The following is a 24,866-nucleotide window of genomic DNA, read 5'->3' on the forward strand; positions in this document are numbered from 1 at the left end:
TTATCATCACTCACATATGTCATGAAATTTGATTTTTTTGTGGCAGCAGTCAGAGCAATACATAAAATTACTACAGTACTGTGCAAAGGTTCTAAGCACCCTAACTATACACATGTGCCTAACATTTTTGCATAGTATTGTACATATAAATTAAATAAATAGTTTAAAAAGAGGGCAAAATAAAGAAAAATATAATCAGGTAGTGTTCATGGTCCATTCAGAAATCTGATGGTGGAGGGGAAGAAGCTATTTGTAAAACTTTGAATGTGTGTTTTTATGCTCCTGTGCCTCCTCCTTGACGGTAGCAATGGGAGGAGGGAACGTCTTGGGCAACGGGGGTCCTTCATCATGGATGCAACCTCTTTTGAGGCATCACCTTTTGAAGATGTTTGTATTAAAAACAAAATTAAAAAGCATTTGCAGGTACTAGAAAGTTGTAATAAAAACTTCTTAAGAACACAGGAAACTCTCAGGTCAGACAGCATACTTCCCAGTTCATATGAAGAGTTCCAGACTTGAAACGAGAATTGTGTTTCTTTCTCCACAGATGCTGTCTCACCTGCTGCGTGTTTCCCATGTTTTCTGTTTTTTTGACATTAAACAATAATTCTGCTGGCTTGAATCTTGAGACCAGTTCTGGTTCTAGCACTTTGTACATTGAAATTATGAGGAACATATGTGGAGACAATAGGAGGAAAATTTACCCCATAGAAGAGGTGTCTGTAACTGGAGGGTACAAGCCTGGGGTAAAAAGTTCAGAGACACTCTGAGAAAGATTTCTTTTCACTCAGAGGTTTGTTGGAAACTGGACTACTCTCCTACACACCAACACATGGTTACTTGAACCAGTCTGGCCATTCTCCTCTGACCTCTATCATTAACCAGGATGGTGGAAGCAGGTACTCTGACAACATTTAAGAAATTTCTATACAGACACGTGAATTACCAAGAACGTTATTGAGCAACGGACAATCTGTGGGAGGAACTCAGCAGGACGATAACATGCTTGTGGGGAAAGGAATTGACAACAATCCCTCACACAGATGCTGCTCAACCCAGAGTTCATCCAGCATATTGTGTGTGGCCCCATAATCTAGCATCTGCAGGCACTTGTGTTACCAAGGACCAATGACGTGGGTAGGATGAGTGAGGGGGTCCTGCGTAGGGAGTTCAGGGAGTTAGGTGCAAAGCTGAAGAGCAGGACCTCCAGGGTAACAATCTCAGGATTGCTACCTGTGTCACGTGCGAATGAGGCAAGGAACAGAAAGATTATAAAGATTAATACGTGGCTGAGAGGATGGTGCAGGAGGGAGGGCTTCAGGTTTGTAGATAATTAGGCTTTGTTCCAGCGAAGGTGGGATCTGTTCCGAAGGGACGGTTTACACCTGAACTGGAGCGGTACTAACATTCTTGCGGGGGGGGGGGGGGGTTTAAACTAAATTTGCAGGGGGCGGGGATCCAGAATGTGAGAGAGGATAGCGAGAGGAAGAATAAAGGACAGGTGGGGACTACACGGTTCCGGAATATAAAGTGTGTAGTAGAGAAAGGTGAGGCGGAACAAGTGATAAGGAGGACACATGTACAGAGGGATGGTCTGATGGAACATGGAGTTAAATGTGCTGAAAGAATAAGTAAATTTAGGAAGGACAACAAAATTCTAGGGGCATATAGCCCGATGGGAGTTCGGGGAGCTGGGTTAAGCACAATAGGCAGTGATTCAAACAGAGAGGAGAAATGGGTTAAAAATTCTATATCTGAATGCACGAAGTGTCAGAAATAAGGCGGATGAGCTTGAAGCTCAGGTGCGAATGGGTAACTATGATGTTGTTGGGATAACGGAGACATGGCTGCAGGGAGATCAGACCTGGGAAATGAATGTACAAGGGTATACGTGCTATCGTAGGGACAGAAATGTGGGCAGAGGGGGTGGGGTGGCCCTGTTGGTGAGGAATGAGATTCAGTCCTTTGCAAGGGGGGACATAGGGTCAGGAGAAATAGAGTCTGTGTGGATAGAACTGAGGAACAGTAAAGGCAAAAGGACCCAAATGGGTGTTGTCTACAGGCCACCAAACAGTAGCATGGATATTGGATGCAAGTTGAATAGGGAGTTAACATTGGCATGTGGCAAAGGTAATGTCGCAGTAGTTATGGGGGATTTCAACATGCAGGTGAACTGGGAGAATCAGGTTGGTGCTGGACCACAGGATAGGGAGTTTGTAGAGTGCCTACGGGATGCATTCTTGGAACAGCTTGTACGAGAGCTGACCAGGGACAAGACTATTCTGGATTTAGTGTTATGTAATGAACAGGATTTGATAAGCGATCTTGAAGTAAAGGAGCCATTAGGAGGTAGTGATCATAATATGGTAAGTTTTTATCTGCAATTTGAGAAGGATAAGGGCAGCTCGGAGGTGTCAGTGTTGCAGTTGAACAGAGGAGTCTATGGGGCCATGAGGGAGGAGCTGGCCAAAGTTGACTGGACGGATAGCCTAGCAGAATAGACAGTGGAACAGCAATGGCAGGTATTCTTGGGAATAATGCACAAGGTGCAAAATCAGTTCATCCCTCAGAGAAGGAAGGATTCAAAGGAGGGAAAGGGGCCACAGTGGTTGACAAAGGAAGTCAGAGATTGCATAGCATTATAAAAAAGGAAGTATGACAGAGCTAAGGTGAGTGGGAGGACAGATGATTGGGAAACTTTTAAGGAACAACAGAACTTAACTAAAAAGACAATATGGGGAGAAAAAATGAGGTATGAACGCAAGCTAGCCAGGAATATAAAGGAAGATAGCAAAAGCTTTTTTAGGTATGTGAAGAGAAAGAAGATAGTTAAGAACAATGTTGGGCCCTTGAAGAATGAATTGGGTGAAATTGTTATGGGAAACAGAGAAATGGCAGAAGAATTTAATGAGTACTTTAGATCTGTTTTCACTAAGGAAGACACAAGCAATCTCCCAGATGTATGGATGGGCCAAGGACATAGGGTAACAGAGGAAATGAAACAGATTGACATTAGGAAGGAAACGGTGATGAGAAGACTGATGGGACTGAAGGCTGACAAATCCCCAGGTCCAGATGGTCTGCATCCTAGGGTACTAAAGGAAGTGGCCCTGGAAATTGCAGATGCATTGGTAATCATTTTCCAATGTTCCTTAGATTCAGGATCAGTTCCTGAGGATTGGAGAATGGCTAATGTTATCCCACTTTTTAAGAAAGGAGGGAGGGAGAAAACAGAGAACTATCGACCTGTCAGCCTGACATCGGTGGTGGGGAAGATGCTAGAGTCCATTATTAAGGATGAAATAGTGGCATATCTAGATAGCAGTGATAGGATTGGGCCGAGCCAGCATGAATTTACCAAGGGTAAATCATGCTTGACTAATCTGTTGGAGTTTTTCGAGGATGTAACCAGGAAGTTAGACGGGGGAGATCCAGTGGATGTAGTGTACCTCGATTTTCAGAAGGCATTTGATAAGGTCCCACATAGGAGATTGGAGGGTAAAATCAAAGCTCAGGGCATCGGGGGGAAGACATTGACATGGATAGAAAACTGGTTGGCAGATAGAAAGCAAAGGGTAGCGGTGAATGGGTGTTTCTCGGAATGGCAGGTGGTGACTAGTGGGGTGCCACAGGGCTCGGTATTGGGACCACAGCTGTTTACAATTTACGTCAACGATTTGGATGAAGGCATTGAAAATAACATCAGCAAATTTGCTGATGATACTAAGCTGGGTGGCAGTGTGACATGTGATGAGGATGTTAGGAGAATTCAGGGTGACTTGGATAGGCTGGGTGAGTGGGCAGATACTTGGCAAATGACGTTTAATGTGAATAAGTGTGAGGTTATCCACTTTGGGAGTAAGAACAGGAAGGCAGATTATTATCTGAACGGTGTAGAGTTAGGTAAGGGAGAAATACAAAGAGATCTAGGAGTCCTTGTTCATCAGTCACTGAAGGTGAATGAGCAAGTGCAGCAGGCAGTGAAGAAGGCTAATGGAATGTTGGCCTTTATTACAAAGGGAATTGAGTACAAGAGCAAGGAAATCCTCTTGCATTTGTACAGGGCCCTGGTGAGACCACACCTGGAGTATTGTGTACAGTTTTGGTCTCCAGGGTTAAGGAAGGATATCCTGGCTGTAGAGGAAGTGCAGCGTAGATTCACGAGGTTAATTCCTGGGATGTCTGGACTGTCTTACGCAGAGAGGTTAGAGAGACTGGGCTTGTACACGCTGGAATTAAGGAAATTGAGAGGGGATCTGATTGAAACATATAAGATTATTAAGGGATTGGACAAGATAGAGGCAGGAAATATGTTTCAGATGCTGGGAGAGTCCAGTACCAGAGGGCATGGTTTGAGAATAAGGGGTAGGTCATTTAGGACAGTTAAGGAAAAACTTCTTCTCCCAGAGAGTTGTGGGGGTCTGGAATGCACTGCCTCGGAAGGTAGTGGAGGCCAATTCTCTGGATGCTTTCAAGAAGGAGCTAGATAGGTATCTTATGGATAGGGGAATCAAGGGATATGGGGACAAGGCAGGAACCGGGTATTGATAGTAGTTGATCAGCCATGATATCAAAATAGCGGTGCAGGCTCGAAGGGCCGAATGGTCTACTTCTGCACCTATTGTCTATTGTCTATTGTCTAACTGCTAGTAAGTGAGATTATTATGTAGTAAATGGATGAATAAATTCTTCTCAGGGGTCAATCCGGTTACAGGTATCAATATTAACCAATGTTTCGATGACAAACTCTGCCATCTTCATCAAGGAAGATGTCTGGGCATGTCTAGTCCGATGGTATATATACCCCCGACGTCCGTCCTTCCCAATTGGTTAGTCCTCATCCAATCAGGTTTCTGCTGTCCCACTTTGATCACAGCCAAATTCCAGTTCTTACTTACAGCGAGAGCTTCATCTTTGTTAAAATTCTTTTTCTCTAGTTTTATTACGATGCCTTCCTTCACCAGGCAGTCCAACTATTCCGCAACCATCTGGGCAGTGTACATCCAAAGGTTCCATTTAAAACGGAGATGCAGAAGGATGGCTGTCTCCCGTTCCTGGAATTCTAATATGACAGAAACTGGACGGTAGCCTCAGACATGGTGTCTATTGGAAACCCACTCACATGGACTTATACCTCAACAATAACAGCCACCATTTCGCCTCCCAACGTACAGCAGTTCTTTCTACTTTGATAAATGAGTGAAAACTATTTCAGACACAAAGAGTCTCCCTGAAGAAATGAGACCATTACGCACACGTTCCTAAAGAATGGATACAAAGGCGAAGGAAATCAAACGGACCCTTAAAAGGGCCATCAGAAAAACTAGGAAACCTAACAACAAGGAGGAGCCCATTGCCACCGCCTGTGTGCCCTATGTGCACGTGGTTTCTGGGAGGATCACTAGGACCCTGTAGAAATACTGGATTAATACCATCCACAAACCCACAAGACAGCTCAAATCATGCTGATGCAAGTCAAAGATGACCAGGAACTCAGTATGGCTGACTTTTACAGGATTCCCTTGTGAATGCAGAGCAGCGAATATCAGCCAGACGGGATGCACGGTCTGGAGTACGGGAGGTGTATCCACTTAGGTTACCTGGAGAAATCAGCTTTCGTAGAACTTTGCATTCGCCATGAGCATAGGATTGACTTTGATGGCGCGAAACTACTGTGCCACGCCACTGGCTTTTGGGACCGCCTGGTGAAGGAAGCCATTGAAATAGAACTAGAGAAGAAGAATTTTAGCAAAGACAAAGGTCTCACCCTAAGTAAGAATTTGATTGTAATCAGGGTGAGAAAGCGAAAACATGATCGGATGAGGACTAACCAATCAGGAGGGATGGACGACAGGGGTATATTTAACGCCGGACTAGACATTACTAGGGATCATCCCTGATGAAAATGAGAGTTTGTCATCGAAACATTGGTTAAAATCAATACCTGTACCCAACTGGAAGCCTGAGAAGAGTTTATTCGTAATATACACCAGGAAAGCATTAAGTCCTTTTTCTAGTAAAAGGAATTACTATGCTAGTAAATGGAAGAATGGCCGAGATCTCTCTACCATCCATCAGGGACATTTATCAGTTTAGCTGTGTACACGGGGCCCTTAGTATTATCAAGGATCACACCCATCCATCCAGCATCCTCTGTTTTTCTACCATCAGGCAGGAGATTCCGATGCAAGAAGACAAGAACGGTCAGGATGGGAAACAGCTTCTTTCCTCAGGCCATTCGGGTTCTGAACTCCCTGCAGTGTCACATTCAAAGTGTCACCAGATAATCTGTATTGTATATAAAATATTTAATTTATGCACTTTGTTTATCTATGATTTTATCCTTACTTTCCTAAGTTATTGTGTGTTATGTGTACTAGTGTGCCTTACACCCTGGTCTGGAGAAACATTGTCTCATTTCTCAGCATCCATGTACATAGTTAAATGACAATAAACTTGACTTTAATCTTGATGGGTAAACACAGAGTACGGCATGGGCATGCTGGGTGAAAGGCCTGTTTCTCTCTAAGTGATTCTACTACTTAGGAAAAGGTTCAGATGCTAAGGAAAAATTTAATGAAATTACACTCCGTGGCCACTTTATTAGGTACACCTGTACACATGCTCATTAATGCAAATATCTAATCAGCCAATCACACGGCAGCAACTCAATGCATAAAAGCATGCAGAAACGATCAAAAGATTCAGCTGTTGCTCAAACCAAACATCAGAATGGGGAAGAAGTGTTCCGGGGATGTGGAAGATGAGGCAAGGCAAGGCAAGGGTCACCATTATGTTGGGGCAAGGACGAACTGCAGATAGAGTGCAGACAGACCAGGCAAGAAATGTCTTTGAAGAGTATGGCTTTCCTTTGCACAGCAGTGGGGCTGGAGAAATTTTGCTTACTGCAGAAGAGATAAGAATGTAATAGAAGGATTCAAGGAATACCCACCAACTAGGGGACAATTACTTTACCAACTTCAAAGTATTGTCTTGTAGTTTCTGCTGACTTTTAACACCTGTATTGTGAATGGCGATTGATCTTGCAAGTAAGGAATTCAACCACACACAAATAGTCAATATCTGTAACTGCTTGTTAATTCTGTATAAAAGGAGCATTTGTCTGTTCAGACTTCAGAACAGTGCCGTGACAGGGGCCACGCTGTTCTCCTCGTGCACAAGTAAAATAAAGTTTGTTAGAGGAACAAGTCCAGTGAATCGGCAATGACATTTCCTAAGGATGTGCTGGGGGCAGCCCCCAAGTATCACCAGTTTAGTTACGTGCTTGCAGTGGAGAAGCTGTGCAGAGATCTGATTGAAATATTCCAAATCAGGAAACAAAATGTTCCCCATTGGCTAATGGGTCAGGAGAAAAGAGACATGGAATGAAAGTGACTAGCAGAGGAACCACAAGCAGAATGGATTTATCTCTGAGTAGTTTACATCTGGGCTGCCGGGAGGATTCATGGTGGTAGGTTCAACTGTTACACTCCAAACTGAGCTAAGTTAAGTATTGGACTGGAACCAGGTGAATTTCTGATGTCAAATGACCTCTTTTAGTATCCTAACATTCCTGATTATGTGCCAGACTCATTAACCAAAGAGAAAAACTTTATTTCCTGACTTAAAGTACTTCTATCAGATCTCCACTGTAAGCATATCATCGCAGACTGCCCCCAGCTATCCTTAAGTGTGTTGCTGTTAACACAAATGATGCATCTCACTGTAAGTTTCGATGTACATGTGGTAAGTAAATCCTAATGTGAAAAATCTGAATCATGTTAAAGTTCCTCATCCATAGAATCCTGTCCGGAGCCTTCAGATCTTTCTTGAAATTTGGCAACTCGTGCTGGACACAGTATAATAACTCTATGTTCTACATACGCTGCTGGAAGCCCTCTGCAGGTTAGGCAACATCTGTGGATAGAGTAACAGAGCTCACGTTTCAGGTATGAGACCCTTCCCACAATAAGATGATTGGCCTGGACACTTTTCTTGTGATCACAAGACCCTGTTAGATATTGGTAATGTACTGTGAGTCCTATTCACTAGTTCATTAGTGAGACCGATGGCGGGGAAGATATGCTGCCTCAGTTGTGGCATGTACTAGGCCCCTGTGCCTCGGGTCAACCTGTTGGGGTCACTGGCGAAGGAGACACTGGAGATGGCTGTGTGCCGCCGGACTCCGAGCTGGCTTGGGAGCTGGCCAGTGCTGTTCTCCAGTGTTCACTCCCAGGAAGACAAGCTGGATTGCGCTCGTCTGCAGGAGGTGAAGAATGGGTATGGCTTGTTCGTGCAGAAACAGTGGTCCAGGCCAACATCCACGGTCCATCAATCTACAGGCCATGATCATACTGAATGGCGGTGCAGGCTCAAAGGGCCAAATGGCCTACTCCTGCACCTATTTTCTATGTTTCTAAATGGGAGCCAGAAGGATATTTGGACTGATACATGATTAGAAACAATATGGGGCAAATGCGGGCAAATGTCAGCTTTGGTGAGTTGAGCTCGAAGGCCCATTTCTGTGCTGTGCTGTATAACTGTGCTCAATGTTTTCCAGCATTCTGTTTTAATTTTATCAGCCAATTATCCACCAGCTTATCTACATCTTCTTGAAGTCTATTATTATCCTCTGCACAGTTCACTAAGCTTCCAAGTTTCTTATCGTCATAAGAATGCTGTGCACTGTCGAGTCCAGTCTTCACCATGTAGCTAGGTAAAACAGTGGCCCCAGAACTGCACGGAGCGCTCCCTTCCAGTCCGATATTGATCCACTTCGACGCTGGTTCTGGAGAGTGCCCAGAGATGTTCGTCGAGCTCCTTTGCTCCATCCACCACGAAAGCAGGATCTTCCAGTGTCTAAGAACTTCAGTTCAAATTCTCATCCCAACATGTCAATCCAAGGCCTCCTCTACTGCCCCGATGTGACCAAACTCAAGAATGAAGGAGCAACACCTCATTTTCTGTCTGGGTAGCCTCTAAACTGATGACATGAAAATCAATTCCTCCAATTTCAGTATTTTCTGTCCCCCCCACTGCCTGCCTCCCTCTTCTCTCTTTCCATTCCCCCTTCTCATTACTCCCTCACCTCTTATCCTCGCCTACGCATTACCAGCTTCTAGTTTCCCTCCTCCTCCTTCCCTTTCTCCCACGGTCCACTCTGTTCTCCTAACAGATTCCTCCTTCTTCAGTCCTTTACCTCTTTCACCTATATCCCCTCCCAGCATCTTAGTTCCTCTCCTCTTCCCTACCTACCTACCTTCCCCTTACCTGTTCTCAACGATCACCTGCCAGCTTGTACTCCTCCCCCCACCTTTTTACTGGTGTCCGGCCCCTTCCTGTCCAGTCTTGATGAAGGTTCTCAACCTGAAACCTTGACTGTTTATTCCCCACCACAGATACTGCCTGACCTGCTGAGTTCCTCCGCCACTTTGTGTGTGTGTAATTCACATGATTTTGCCTGAGTGGAGCTTGACAGTGTTGGCACAAACTGGACAGCATGGGTTTGTTTCCCCGAGAGTGGAGGAGCCTGAGGGATGATAAGACAATGAGCTGGATAGACAGGGTGGACAGTAAAAATCCATTTCTGCTGACACGGGTGGTTAAGCAAGAAGGCCTGAGAGCGTATCGAAGTGACTGGGCCATGGGATGGTGGAGGTTTGAACTATTTAAGCACTGGGCCAGATGGAAAAGGTCAAGGTGTCTGGACCGGAGGTGAGGAACTGGCCGTTTCAGCTCACTGCACCGCGAGGTTTACTCGTCTCTGTGCTGAACTAAGACTGCAGTTATGACCGGCTTTGTGAACTTCAGTTGTTTGTTTGGGTGTCTCTTTAATAGGTTCTATTGGATGTCTTAGTTTTGTGACTGCTTGTAAGGAGATGGATCTTACCTTGATAATAAATGTACTTTGATAAGTTTAAAGTTCACTGCCATTGAAGTAGAAGAATGAGTGAGGACTTCATGCAGACATACAGTACTATGCAAAAGTCTTAGGCACATGTATTTATTTATATAGAAAGGGTGCCTAAGACTTCTGCACGGTGCTGTATTTGTCAACGTAGAGTGGAGAGTGAGTTTGTAAATCTGGCGGGAGCAAATGATTTTAGGAATGGTGAGGGTGGAGCACTGCAGGAAGGGTGACAGAGAGGGAATGCCAGGGTGGGCACCCAGCCCTGAGACACCAGGAAATGTCACCTGATTCCAAGCAATTGGTTTATTGATCATTGCAGAACGTCTCTCTGGTGCTTCCCACTCCCTCCCCTCTCCCTTCCCCTTTTCCCAACCATGATTCCCCTCTCCCTGCCCCCTTCCCACTCTCAGTCCACAAAGGAGACCCACATCAGAATCAGGTTTATCATCACTCACATGTCATGAAATTTGGTTTTTTTTGCATCCTAGCTACATATATGTGCCTAAGACTTGTACACAGTACTGTATAAGATCTGACGGGGATTTGACAGGGTAAGTGTTGGGATGTGGTAACCACTGAGAACGTCTGGAACAAGAGGATAAAGCTACAAAGTAAAAGTCAGTCATTTAGTTCTGCAGTGCAGGTCCTCCCAATGGGGTTCCAGCCCTGAACAAGTGGGAAATGAGATGGTGAAACGAGTTCAAACGCAGGATGAAGCAGCCTGCAACCCCACACAAGTTGACATGTCTCCCCCCCATGTTCAAGAGCGTTGTCATTCAACCGTACACGTGTATACAATGAAATGAAACAACACTCCTCTGGGAGCAAGGTGTAAAACACAGTGCGTATATCACATACAGCACATAAAGTAGTATCAACAGGTAAAAAACACTCCGTAGATGGCGTAAGTTGCATATACAACATATAGTTAAATACACGAGTGCATGACTGTTTTTGTACTGGGTGCTAACAGAAGTCTCAGAGCCTGGAGGAAGAAGTTGTTACCAAAGCCAAACAGTCTTTGCTCCTACACTGCAATACCTTCTGCCTAACAAGAAGTCAAAGAGACTGAGTGACAGATTGGAGTTGTCCTGGGGACTCTACAAACACAGCACTTCTGGTGTATGTTCTGGATGAGATATATATATATATATATATATATATATATATATATATATATATAATACATACACAGAGAGTATATGGCTAAGAAGGTTAAGAGGTGTATAAGATGATAAGAGGCATGTGTCATTGGACAGCCAGAGCCTTTGCCCCAGGGTGGAAATGGCTAATAGGAGAGGCAATAATTTTAAGGAGGAAAGGATAGGAGGGGGTAATGTCAGAGGTAAGTTTTTTACAAAGGGAATGTTACATCTGTGGAACGCATTGTCAGAGGAGATAGAGGCAAATACATCAGGGACATTTAAGAAACTCCCAGCTAAGCACAAGAATGATAGAATAATGGAGGTCCACGTAGGAGCCATGGGTGAGATTTGATCTTTGAGTCGGTGAAAGGTCGTAGGCCGATGGTCCTACGCTGTGCTGTAGTGCTCTGCCTTATATGTAGATACAATATGCAGATCTGATAAACATTGTCGAACTTAAGCCATGCATCATAACACTAATATATGAAAACTATACAAAATGTAACATATCGATTATATGAGGCATATGATATAGGATCTATTAGAAGTGCTGAATATAATGGTATTGATTATGTCAACGATTTGCATTGACGGGACTCTTAAAGGCGCCGTGTGTTTTAAGTAGTAGGGATATATAACGTGTAAGGAATATACTGGACATGTTAGAAGTACGGATTCCTTCTCTGCGCGTACTGCAATGAACCAGGTTACTGTGGTTGCGGGGGTGTTACTGTGTGCGGGGAGCCGAGGTTCCCCACTCTCACACTCTACGCGAGTCGATAGAAGGGGTAGCAGATATCGCCGACCGGGAAACTGACAGGAACTGCTTCAATACTCACCCAAATGATCAGTGTCCTCTGGCGCTCCACTTTGCCCTCTCCACCGAGCTTCGCAATGGCAGTTTCCTCTTGGACTCGGATTGTTCCCCGTCCGTTCCCTTTTCAAGGCACTTATTGAGCAGTTGCGATCATCGTTTTACAAAAAGGGGTATTTAAAACAAGATATCCTTGGGTTTTCCTAACTCCGATCCTGCCTGGCTGTACATCTTTTCATTTCATCTGTGGTAATTTGCATTTCTGCACTGAAGAACCCCCGCCTCTCCATCCCCCCGCAGCCCTGTCTGCTGTCCCGTCCGGCGGCCGAGGAGCGTCTGCCCCGCTGCTCCGGGGTTTGCAAGGTGACTGGAGCCGCTGCACTGACGGAACAGTCAGCCCGGTCGCCCGGGACGCTGTGTAGATTCATCGCCACCTTCAGCCGGCAGCCGGCAGCCGGCCCGCCCCGCAACCTGGATGGCGTAAGTGCGCGCTGCACGCATTGCGTTGCCCACCGCCGCGCACCCCCTCCACCCAGGGAGCTGAATAATTCAACCCCTCGGCACCCCTGCCCTTCCAATCACCCGAAGTTAAACGGTTAAATAAAGTGGGCGACTTCTTGCTCAGGATTCAGAACTAATGATAAAAAGGCAAGCTAGAATTGTTTACCAGACGCGAGTGTCGCCAGTTTATTAACCGTCCCTAATTGGTCTTAAAACTTACTAAGTACAGCCTTTAAGTGCTTTTCAGGCTGAGAACGGACTAGAATCCCCCCCACCGCACCCAAAAAATCAGTAACAGAAGTAAAGGCACCAAACCCTTCATACCCGTCCTGCCATCCGGTATAGAAACATAGAAAGCCTACAGCGCCATACAGGCCCTTCGGCCCACAATGCTGTGCCGAACATGTACTTACTTTAGGAATTACCTAGGATTACCTATAACCCTCTATATTTCTAAGCTCCATGTACCTATCCAGGAGACTCTTAAAAGACTCTATCGTATCCGCCTCCACCACCGTCGCCAGCAGCTCATTCCACGCACTCACCACTCTCTGAGTAAAAAAACTTACCCCTGACATCTCCTCTGTACCTACTTCCGAACACCTTAAATCTGTGCCCTCTCTCTACTCTTCTGGGCCTCTTACTGCTTTCAGCTATTGGTGTTTCATTTAAGCTTCACCCCCTTTTCACCTTTTCTTACTCTCTGTAGGAGAGTCTACATTTGTCAGTCCTAATCTTTATCTTTATAAGAACATATTTACTATGAACCCTTTTGAATCCCGAGATGTTCATGGATCAGGGAACCTTGAAGAAATACAGCTCCAAAACAGGCTTTCAGCTGGCAGAGTTCATAAAAACTTTCAACCATCCATTAAGACAATATATGATATACTAAATCATTGCTCTGTAATGTGAAAAGAACCAGTCTCAACACCAAACCCTGTGGCATACTGTTAGTCACCAGCAGCCCCTTTTATTTCAACTCTTTGCCTCCTGCAAATCGTCTATCCATGCTGGCATCTTCCCTGTAATACCATGGGCTCTCAAATCGTCTATCCATGCTGGCATCTTCCCTGTAATACCATGGGCTCTCAAATCGTCTATCCATGCTGGCATCTTTCCTGTAATACCATGGGCTCTCAAATCGTCTATCCATGCTGGCATCTTCCCTGTAATACCATGGGCTCTCAAATCGTCTATCCATGCTGGCATCTTTCCTGTAATACCATGGGCTCTCAAATCGTCTATCCATGCTGGCATCTTCCCTGTAATACCATGGGCTCTCAAATCGTCTATCCATGCTGGCATCTTCCCTGTAATACCATGGGCTCTCAAATCGTCTATCCATGCTGGCATCTTCCCTGTAATACCATGGGCTCTCAAATCGTCTATCCATGCTGGCATCTTTCCTGTAATACCATGGGCTCTTGTCTTGCTAAACAGCCTCACTTGCGGCACCTCGTCAAAGGACGCGAAATTCCAAAACACAGCACCTACCGATTCTCCTTTGTCAACCCTGCATGTTATTTCCCAACAGATTTGTCAAGCAAGATTATGCCTCCACAATCTCTCCAGCTACCACTTTCAGAATTCTGGGGTGTAGTCCATCTGGTCAGGGTGACTTGTCCACCATCCATCAGAATTTTCAGCTTCTCAAACAGCTTTTCCTCAGTAGTAGCAACGACATCAACTTCTGCCCCCTGATTCTATGTTCTATGTCCTATGAAAGTTAATTACCAAATTTGCAAAGGGATTCACTTTAGTTCACTTTATCATTGTGTATAGCCATTCTAACAGCTTTGGCAAATTAACTGTGGGGAGCTTACCAGGAGCAGCTAGAGGGAAGTTAAATGTAAGATCCTGTCTGAGTTTCAAAGTCCCTCTGATTTACAGAGATCTTCTCTGAGCTTTGAAACTACAGGTACACCGTGGAATTTAAGTCACTGAACTAGTGCATTGGTCGAGTTATCCAGAGATGTGAGTTCAAATCCCACCATGGCTGGACAATTTAACTACAGATAATCAAACACATTTAGAATTAAAAGCTAATTCATGTACAGTACTGTACACATATATATACAGCCAGGGTTTTTCTATGGTACAGTATTTATCAATGCAGAGAGGAGAGCCAGTTTGTAAATCTGGCAGGAGCAAAGGATGTTGGGAGTGGCAAGGGAGGAGTACATGGGAGGGTTGTGCGGTAGGTGGCAGAGACTGAGTGCCAGGGGTGGATGGGTGAAGACACACCCTGTCCTGCATCACCAGGCAAGGCCATTCTGGTGTTTCCCGCTCCCTCCCATCTCCCTTCCCCTCTTCCCTACCATGATTCCCCCCTCTCTCTCTCTGCCCCCTTCCCACTCTCAGTCCACAAAAGTCACCCATATCAGAATCAGGTTTATCATCACTCATACATGTCATGAAATTTGTTTTTTTGTGGCAGCAGTACAGTGCAATACATAAAGTTACTACAGTACTGTGCAAAAGTCTATACCCTAGCTATATATATGTGCCTAAGACTTTTGCACAATACTGTACGTGAAGAGCAAGATGTGAGATTAGGTTGGGAAACTCTTTTTTTCATCCAGTACAGACACATTGGACTGAAGGCCGTTAGATTTGTATATTTTCTCATACTCACTGGGTCTGAACTCTACAACAGTCTAGGATGGCAGATTCCCTTCCCATCACTGAAGTGTCACAACTGAGAATCAGAATCAGTCGTTTCATAATTAGCTTTACTAATTCTTCTTTCTTCTTTTGCCCATTATGCCGCTGGCATTTTGGACAGCAATGAAGGTCCTCCATCTCTTGCAGTATTCGAGGCTTCCTTCACTGTGTCAGTAGCTTCCTCTCGGTTTACTGTCAGATGCTCAACCATCTGAGATGCTCCAGCAGATTGTTTGTTGCTATAACTCTATGGCCCCTGGTTTTCATGCTCATCCTCAGCTAAGCGTTGAACTCAATGTCGGACTGCCTCAGGGATTTCAGCTCCAGATTTTCCCTTGGGGTTTATTCCACAAGGAGAATGAGGGGGGATCTCATAGAAACATTTCAAATGTTAAAAGGCCTGAACAGATATGGTAAAGTTATTTCCCATGGTAGGGGAGTCTAGGACAAGAGGGCAAGACTTCAGGATTGAAGGACATCCATTTAGAACAGAGATGTGGAGAAATTACTTTAGTTAGAGGGTGGTAAATCTGTGGAAGTTGTTGCCATGGGCGGCTATGGAGGTCAAGTCATTGGGTGCATTTAAGGCAGAGATAGATAGGTTCTTGATTAGCCAGGGCATCAAAGGGTATGGAGAGAAGGCAGAGGAGTGGGGATGACTGGAAGAATTGGATCAGCCCAGGATTGAATGGCGGAGCAGACTCAATGGGCCAAATTGCCTACTTCTGCTCCTAAATCTTATGATCTCATGGTCTTACTTCCCCATGAGTGGAGATAGCCAAAAGGCAGTGGAAGTTTGAGATCAGAGTTTTCTTTCTCCTGGATGAGAGCCAACCACATCTCATGAGCCCCATCTACCCCAAGCGACTGGTTTTAAAGTGCCAATAACCCACTTTTGCCCCGTCTCCTGTCAGTAGAAATGATTCTGCCAGACCTAGTAGCTAAGCCACACATGAAGGCCAGGGGCTGCTGTCAGAGGCGATTTGAGACACATGCCATTGAGAACATTTAATAGGTAGAGGGAGCTTATCCCATTACCACCCCCGGCTACAACAACCATAAGAAACCTCAGCTAAGACTGTTCAGTTCACATGCAATCAGGGATGAGCAATACCCATGAATGAGTAAAATACTGAAAATTTGCAGATTCTGGAGATCTTGAGCAACACACACAAAGTGGTGGAGGAACTCAGCAAGTCAGGCAGCATCTGTGGAGAAGTACAAACAGCTGATATTTCAGCCCAAGACACTTCCTTTGGACTGAAAAGAAAGGGGACAGGTGAAGGGAGGGGAGGAGGAGGAGTACAAATGGCAGGTGACAGGTGAGACCAGGCGCAGGGGAAGGTTGGTGGGTGGATGAGGTGGATGAGGTAAGAAGCTGGAAGGTGATAGGTGGAAGAGGTAGAGGGCTGAGGAAGAATGGATCTGATAGGAGCGGACAGTGGAGTAAAAGGTAGGAAGAGGAGAAGCAGTAGGAGGTGATGGGCAGGTTAAAAGGACGGAAGAGGAGATGGTGAAAGGGCCACCAGAATGGGGAAACAAAAAAGGGGCTTTGGGCAGGAAGAGGGGAGTGAAATAAAACTGTTTTTCAGTTCATTACTCTGTTGACCCACATGCATGGGCAGGCTAGATAGGGCCCGTGACTCCGCCTTCAGAGCAGGCGACAAGGCAGCCCTAACAACAGCGAGGGCCAAACTGTCCTGGGCCATCAGAGAGGCAAAGTATGCACACACCCAGCAAATCCACAGCCACTTCCAGGACAGCAGCGACACGCGGCACATGTGGGAAATCAGGCACATTCAGGACATCACCAAATACAGGACATCATCACCTGACTGTGCGGGTGATGCCTCCCTCCCAGATGCACTGAACAACTTCTATGCTCATTTTGAGGCAGAAAATGACGTGGTGGCGAGGAAGTCCACCCCTCCTCCAAATGACCAGGTGCTGTGTCTCACCGTGGCTGATGTGAGAAGAACCCTGTGCAGGGTCAACCCACGGAAGGCTGCTGGACAAGACAACATTCCTGGCAGAGTGCTTAGAGGATGTGTAGACCAGCTAGCAGATGTTCTCACTGACATCTTCAACATCTCCCTGAGCAGCGCCATCATTACAATGTGCTTCATGGTCGCTGCCATCATCCCCGTGCCGAATAAGTCTTCAGTGTCCTGCCCCAATGACTACCATCCCATTGCACTCACATCCATCATCATGAAGTGTTTCGAAAGGCTCATCTTGAGGCATATCTAGACCCTGCTGCCCCCCCCCCCTCACTGACTCCCTGCAGTTTACGTACCGTCCCAACCGCTCAACAGACGACATCATTGCCATCACCCTCCATCTGGCCCTAACCCACCTGGACAAAAAAGACATGTACGTTCGACTGCTGTTCATAGACTTCAGTTCAGCATTCAACACAATCATCCCTCAGAAACTGATTGGAAAGCTGAGCCTACTGGGCCTGAACACCTCCCTCTGCAACTGGATCCTAAACTTCCTGACTGGGAGACCTCAGTCAGTCTGGATCGGGAGCTGCATCTCCAACACCATCACAATGAGCACGGGGGCCCCCCAGGGCTGTGTGCTCAGTCCACTGCTGTTCACTCTGCTGACCCACGACTGTGCTGCAACACACAGCTCAAACCACATCATCAAGTTCGCCGATGACACGACCGTGGTGGGTCTCATCAGCAAGAACGACGAGTCAGCTTACAGAGAGGAGGTGCAGTGGCTAACGGACTGGTGCAGAGCCAACAACCTGTCTCTGAATGTGAACAAAACAAAAGAGATGATTGTTGACTTCAGGAGGGCACGGAGTGACCACTCCCCGCTGTACATCGACAGCTCCCCGGTAGAAATCGTTAAGAGCACCAAATTTCTTGGTGTTCACCTGGCGGAGAATCTCACCTGGTCCCTCAACACCAGCTCCATAGCAAAGAAAGCCCAGCAGTGTCTCTACTTTCTGCGAAGGCTGAGGAAAGTCCATCTCCCACCCCCCATCCTCATCACATTCTACAGGGGTTGTATTGAGAGCATCCTGAGCAGCTGCATCACTGCCTGGTTCGGAAATTGCACCATCTCGGATCGCAAGACCCTGCAGCAGATAGTGAGGTCAGCTGAGAAGATCATCAGGATCTCTCTTCCCGCCATTACCAACATTTACACTACACGCTGCATCTGCAAAGCAAACAGTATTATGAAGGACCCCACCCACCCCTCGTACAAACTCTCTCCCTCCTGCCATCTGGGAAAAGGCACCGAAGCATTCGGGCTCTCAAGACCAGACTATGTAACAGTTTCTTCCCCCAAGCCATCAGACTCCTCAATACCCAGAGCCTGAACTGACACCAACTTACTGCCCTCTACTGTGCCTATTGTCTTGTTTATTATTTATTGTAATGTCTGCACTGTTTTGTGCACTTTATGCAGTCCTGGGTAGGTCTGTAGTCTAATGTAGTTTTTTTCTGTGTTGTTTTTACGTAGTTCGGTGTAGTTTTTGTACTGTTTCATGTAGCACCGTGGTCCTGAAAAACGTCTTGTTTTTACTGTGTACTGTACTGGCAGTAATGGTCGAAAGGACAATAAAAAGTGACTTGACTTGAACCAAGCCCACTTCACATCACAACTTAACCTTTTTACATTCACAGGAGCGGATGTCATGTTTATGAACTGTAATGACCTCTGGAAGATGATGGAAAGGTCGGCGATTCCTTCGATGTAGCAACGTAAGTCATTCTCTAACCAGAAGATCAGGCTCTGGGTACGTCGACCTTGGAGAGCATACCTGGATACCAGGGCTTGAAGGGTTAAAATAAGAGGCCAGTCTGCATAAGATGAACATGAATGTAAAAGTTTGAGGGAGAGGTGATCTTAAAATAATGGGATTATTCATGGAGTAGAAACCAAGAGGCTCACTGAGCACACATTCTACCAACGGTCACATGCCTATTGGAACAAAAATGTTCATCAGCAGCCTCACTGAGCTGTTTAGTATGCATTTACTTGGATTTTGCTTCATCCCAGGAGCCTTCCATTTAGATCGCAATACTCACAGGAGACAGCTTCATTAATAGTTTCTAAAAACTAAGGTTCGAGTTTCATCTGTTAATTTTGTTACAGCTAGCAAGAGCTCAACAAAATATTTCTGTACTCCAATTAGTATAGCTCTAATTGACCCATCACTCCTTGTACGGCAGTCCTCTCTCTCGGGAATCAGTCTAGTATGCCTACCTTGTTGCAGACCCTTCAGGGCAAGAACATCCTTCCTCAGATTGTTATGAACCCCATAACTGGGTCACTTACCAGCAAAGATAGAGAGGTCCGCTGAAGTCTGATGGTACTATTTTTAAACGTTTTTATTTATAAAGGGGCACAAAAGTAAGGTTAATACAAACATTCAGATAATATACGTCGTCAATACTCAATCTAAAGCACGGGTATAGTAATAATCAACAATACGAAGTAGCTCTATCGTTTGTCTAGGGATAAAACTATTGTCCAATGGAAATATCAAAGTCTCTGAAGTTCATGCAGGCTTTTAGCCTTTCGGAGACCGCTGGGGCTCACGTGTTGGAGAGAGAAAATAAACTTGCCAGCCTGTTGGACTCAAATCGTTGAATCGGGAACGTGAGTTCCCCGTTGTCAGTTCAGAATCCTTTTCGGGGTTATCAGCCACTCGATTCCCAAGCTAGGGGAACCAAATCACACGTGGCTCCCGAACAGCTTCCCGTCCTTACGGGACGATGAGCGATGGTGTCTCCATCTGGTGCGTCGCTGGCTTACTGCCTCCTGCTGTCCCCTTTTATCATGACTGGCAGATTTGTAGATGTCACTCAAGGTAGGGTGATACAATCCCCACCCCACATTGCCCGAGGGTGTCCATGTCCCTGATAGCTGGCACGTACTATAGAGTTGCAATTCACACAGGTGTCTCTAAGAACAATGGTCAAATCCGTTGCATTGTCTCTCATTTCCTGGGTCCAAGACCCGAATTAATAGCGATCTTGCGATTCTCAGGAAGGAGGGGGCTGGTCCCGCACCCTTCGGCCCCTCAGAGCTGTGGTACATTCATAACAAGATAAAGCTGCACATGATACACACTGTGGCATGTACTGCTACAGCCAGTCCCTCTGGCTCCTGTACTCAGAATAACCAACATACCATTTGCTTTCCTAAAGAGAGATTAGAGAGATTAGCTTCATTTGTCACATGTGCATCGAAACATAGGTACAGTGAAATGCGTTGTATGCATCAAATCAGATCAGCAAGGTTTGTGCGGGGGGGTGGGGGGCAGATCGCAAAAGTGACCATGATTCTGGCAGTAACATAACATTCCTGCAACTTATCAACCCTAACCCGTTCAGTACTGTGCACAAGTCTTAGGCACATATATATAGCGAGGATGTCCAAGATATTTGCACAGTAGTGTAGTCGTCAACGTGGAGCAGAGAGCGAGTTTGTAAATCTGGCAGGAGCAAAGGATGTTGGGAGTGGTGCGGGTGGAGTGCCGTGGGAGGGGTGTGGGACATCTGGCAGAGAAGGAGTGCTCGGGTGGGTGCAGATGCACCCAGCCCTGGTAAACCAGGGAAGGTCATTTTATTCCACCCTACCTGTAACTCTCATAATTTTATAAACTTCTATCGGAATACTGCTCAGCCTCGGGTGCATCTGAGAAAACAGCCCAAGCCTGTAGATCCTCTTGTCCGATCCACTCCCACCCCAGCTTTGACATAACCTCCAGACACACTATGTCGAGATTCAGAATCAGAATCAGGAATATTACCAACTACTTCCCCCGGCATGTACACCATGTACTCCATGAAAAGCTTATCCCTCAGGTTTCTGTTAAAACCTGGGCAACACGGTAGCATCACGCTGTTACGGTGCCAGCGACCCAGGTTTAATTCCATGGTCTGTAAGGAGTTTGCAATGTTCTCCCCGTGACCTCTCGGGTTTCCTCAGGGTGTTCCAAAGACGTACAGATTAGTAGGTTTATCAGTCACATTGCGTGATTGGGTAGTGCAGGTTCTTTGGGCCTTCAGGGTCTGTTGCAATGCTGTATCGCTAAATAAATAAAGATAATAAAATCTTTACCCTCCCACTTTAAACCGATGTCCTCTCGTTCCTGATCTAGGTGGAACCAGCTTCTCTGAAGAGTTCCACCCCATAGCCTTTGAATTGGGCAATCTATCAGACATCACGCTACAATGGGCCAGGGTCAATTGGGCACCATAATAGCACGATGGGGCGTCAGAGTTCGGAGTTCAATTCCAACACCATCTGTATGTCCTCCCTGTGAACGCATAGGTTTCCTCCGGGTGCTCCAGCTTCCTCCCGCGTTCCAAAGACATACTGGCTAGCAGGCTAAATGGTCATTGTAAAATGTCCTGTGATTAGGCTAGTGTCAAATCGCGGGTTGCTGGGAAGTGACGCTTGTTGGGCTGGAAGAACTTACAAATATCTAACTTGTTTAATTGGCAATACATTCTGATGACAATTTTACAATAGCTCCTGGCCAGGAATGTCGCAATTCCTTCAACTTTGCCTGTGAACCAGTCTTGAAAGACGAATCTGCTACTGGGCGTTGACTAATCCCGTAATCTGACATGCCAAACTGGTAGCACTTTTCATTCCAGCCAATCAATCCTTTGCAATGTGGACAATGCAATGAGTAAGGCAACCACTTATCCAATCACACTCAGCCAACACCCAAAGCACTGCAGATAGATAGTCAATTATTTGGGTGTTGCCTAAGGAGATTCAGTGTTAGCCAAGACATTGACGAGAACTCTCTATTCTTTCTTGATTAAAATCATGTGATCTTCCACTACCCAGCTGAAAAAAAATCAGTCTTCTTCTTACATTGTCCTTTGGGATCAAAGATAACTTGTTTCCACTCCAGTCTCTTGAAGTCCCTTGATGGCCAATGTGGTGCCTGAAGACTCTTCCACAGATGGACCAGCAAGTCCTTCACAGGGCAGCGGCATATGTGGTTTGAGGGGTCATGTGTTCCAATTACCATTTTCTCTGGGTTTCCAAGTGCTCCAAACAAAGTGACCAAATGTTCTCAGTGGTATCCTAGATGTTCGTTCTCTTCTTTGAGCAGTCATGAGCCTCTGAGTCCCTGTTAAGAAGAAGCAGGTTCATGGGTTTGGTAAGTGACACAAAAGACATTGGTTATGAATAAGCACATTAACCATTTATTTACAGACAAACAGTAAAACATTCGACCAAATGTCTTATCCACTCTAAGTTGCAAAAACTACGACACTAAGCACTCTGTAATACTTCAAACTCAACGGGTGCCTCCTTAAGTCACAACTACAAAACTAACCATTCAACAGATACTTAGCTAAGAGTGTGTGTGGGCCCTCCTATATCTGTAGCACACTTTTCCAGTGGTTCTACAGCACTGGTCACAACCTCAGTGTGAAGGGGAGCCTCTGCAGACAAAGGAAGGCTTGCGAGTGTCTCGCATGTGCTATTCTTGAATCCCTGAGGTGCCCAGAACTGAACACTGGTGCCATGGTAAGCAAGGCAACCAATGAGAAAGAGTTGGTGCATCCCTCGAAAGGCTCAATCAACAATCGACACAGTTGTTGACCACAAGTAAACGACTCCACATCACACTCCCACAATTCCTTTAGGACGTTGAATATTTACAAAGAATTTTTGAGAACATCTGTGAAGCACTTTCTCAACTTCCAAGTAAACATTTGTTGGGATGTTGTTTGAAGTAGACTGCCCATTTTGGAGGTCTGGTATCTGTCCACTGGAGTAAACTGTGTGTAATTAGGACTTCAGGATGTTGGCAAGGGGCGAACACTGATAGTGGTTCAATTAAACTGCCAGTGGATTTAGAGGATTCTGAAGAGAATTTATTGGTGGTTTCTATTTAGTACTTTGTGGTATATACTGTAGATGATTCGTGCCTCAGTAGCGTATACAGGAGGGCAGGCTTTGCTACTGCCCTGTAGACCATAAGCCTTATGCCAGGCTTGAGGTGAACACCTTTCTCCTTAGGCAACCAAAGGCTGTGAAAGTGTTGGTGAATGTTACCATTGATGTCCATCTTCACTGACAGGTGCCTCCCAAAATATTATAGCATGGGGTTGTACAGTGGGGTGGAAGACCTTTGTTGTGCAGAAGTTATGCGTAAGGCCTGTTTCACATACACTTCGGTGAACAAGGTGACAGGGACTTGCTTCTGATTGTACACGTACACAAGCACTGATTGCATCCTACAGCGCAGAGTGTCCTTGATTCTGGAGTGGATGTTACGTAGATTCATGATTCAAGATCCAGTTTTTTTTAAATTGCGTGTACATTGTAACATACGGTGAAATGTGTCATTTGCATTAACAGCCAGCACACCCAAGGATATGCTGGGGGCAACCCACAAGAGTCATCACACATTCTGGCACTGACATAGCGTGCTCACCAAGTTCGGCAGAAAAGCACAGAAGACACGAAGCAACAGCTGTCCTCTAACCCCAAGACAGTCCATCTTCTTCACACTCCAGCCTCCATCAAACTCGGGTTCAGTCGCAGACATGATTACAATGGGCCTTCAACTACCCCAGTGGAACTGCAAAATTTCAAAGAAGACAGTCTTGGAATTAGAGAACTATATATGTGTGTGTGGCTCTAATTAACGGGCTTCAGCTTAAAGAATTTCGATTTGACCCTTGAGCCTTAATCCTCAGCATCAACTGCAAGACCACCAATCACAGAACACTAGGTCTTACCAATTCATGAAATCGGGGGGTTGTAGGTTTCTGTTTCTATTTCTGTGTGTAAGTTAAAATGGTTTCCCCACTTACCCTGTAAATTACGGTAGATTTACTCCAGTAGAAAACAATTTAAAAAGGTGTCTTGTATTGTAAGCAGTTATGAGTGAAGAAGCAAAGATATTTTACTTCGTTTATAGAAGCTTGCTACATTTACACATGGCCAAGGAAGCTCACCAATTTCTTCAGGAGGCTAAAGAAATTCAGCATGCCTGGGAGGGCCCTTACCAATTTTTATCAATACACAATAGAAAGTATCATATCTGTGTGGTGAACTACATATACCTGTCTGGACACGCCCCCCCCGCTGACTGCTCCTGTGGCTCCTTCCACAGACCCCGGTATAAAGGCGATTGGAGGCACAGACCCTTCCTCAGTCTCCAGGATGTCGTGTGATGGTCACTTGCTGCTTGTGCTTTCTTCCAGCCAATAAAACCCTAGCTTAACCCACGTCTCAGAGTTATTGATGGTGCATCAATCTGGATGCGTAACAACGTGGTATGGCAACTGCTTTGCACGTGACTGCAGAAAACTGTGGAGAGTTATGGACACGGGATCCAGCCTCCCCTCTATGGACTCTGTCTATACTTCCTGCTGCGTCAGTAAAGCAACCAGCATAATCAAAGACCACACCCACCCTGGACGTTCCCTCTTCTCCCCTTGACCCTCAGGTGGAAGATAGAAAAACCTGAAAGCAAATACCACCAGGCTCAAGACAGCTTCAATCCCACTGTAATCAGACTCATGAACGGACCTCTTGCATGTGAAGATGGATTCTTGGCCTCACGATCTACCTCATCAAGATCTTGCACTTCATCACTTATCTGTACTTTTTCGGTAGCTGTTACACTTTATTCTGCATTCTGTTATTGTTCCACCTCAATGCACTGTGTAATGGTCTGATCTGTATGAACAGCATGCAAGACAAGTTTCCACTGTGTCCTGGTACATGTGACAATAATAAACCAGTCCCGTGTGAGGAATGCATGCAAATTTCATCTCTCTCCTTGACTGCCATTAAACAGTGAATGTTCCCAGAC

General features: G+C 45.6%; 1 protein-coding gene across 1 annotated transcript in view; it reads right to left on the reverse strand.

Annotated features, from left to right (window-relative positions):
- Positions 1-12,272, reverse strand: part of mfap3l (microfibril associated protein 3 like) — a 52,139-nt gene extending 39,867 nt beyond the window's left edge. The window contains exon 1 of the mRNA XM_073047876.1: positions 11,895-12,272. The gene's annotated coding sequence lies outside the window, so the exon portion shown is untranslated. The remainder of the gene's footprint in view (positions 1-11,894) is intronic.
- Between the last annotated feature and the right edge of the window lie 12,594 nt (positions 12,273-24,866).

This window comes from Hemitrygon akajei, chromosome 6 (genome assembly GCF_048418815.1).
Source record: "Hemitrygon akajei chromosome 6, sHemAka1.3, whole genome shotgun sequence".
Taxonomy (NCBI): Eukaryota; Metazoa; Chordata; class Chondrichthyes; order Myliobatiformes; family Dasyatidae; genus Hemitrygon; species Hemitrygon akajei.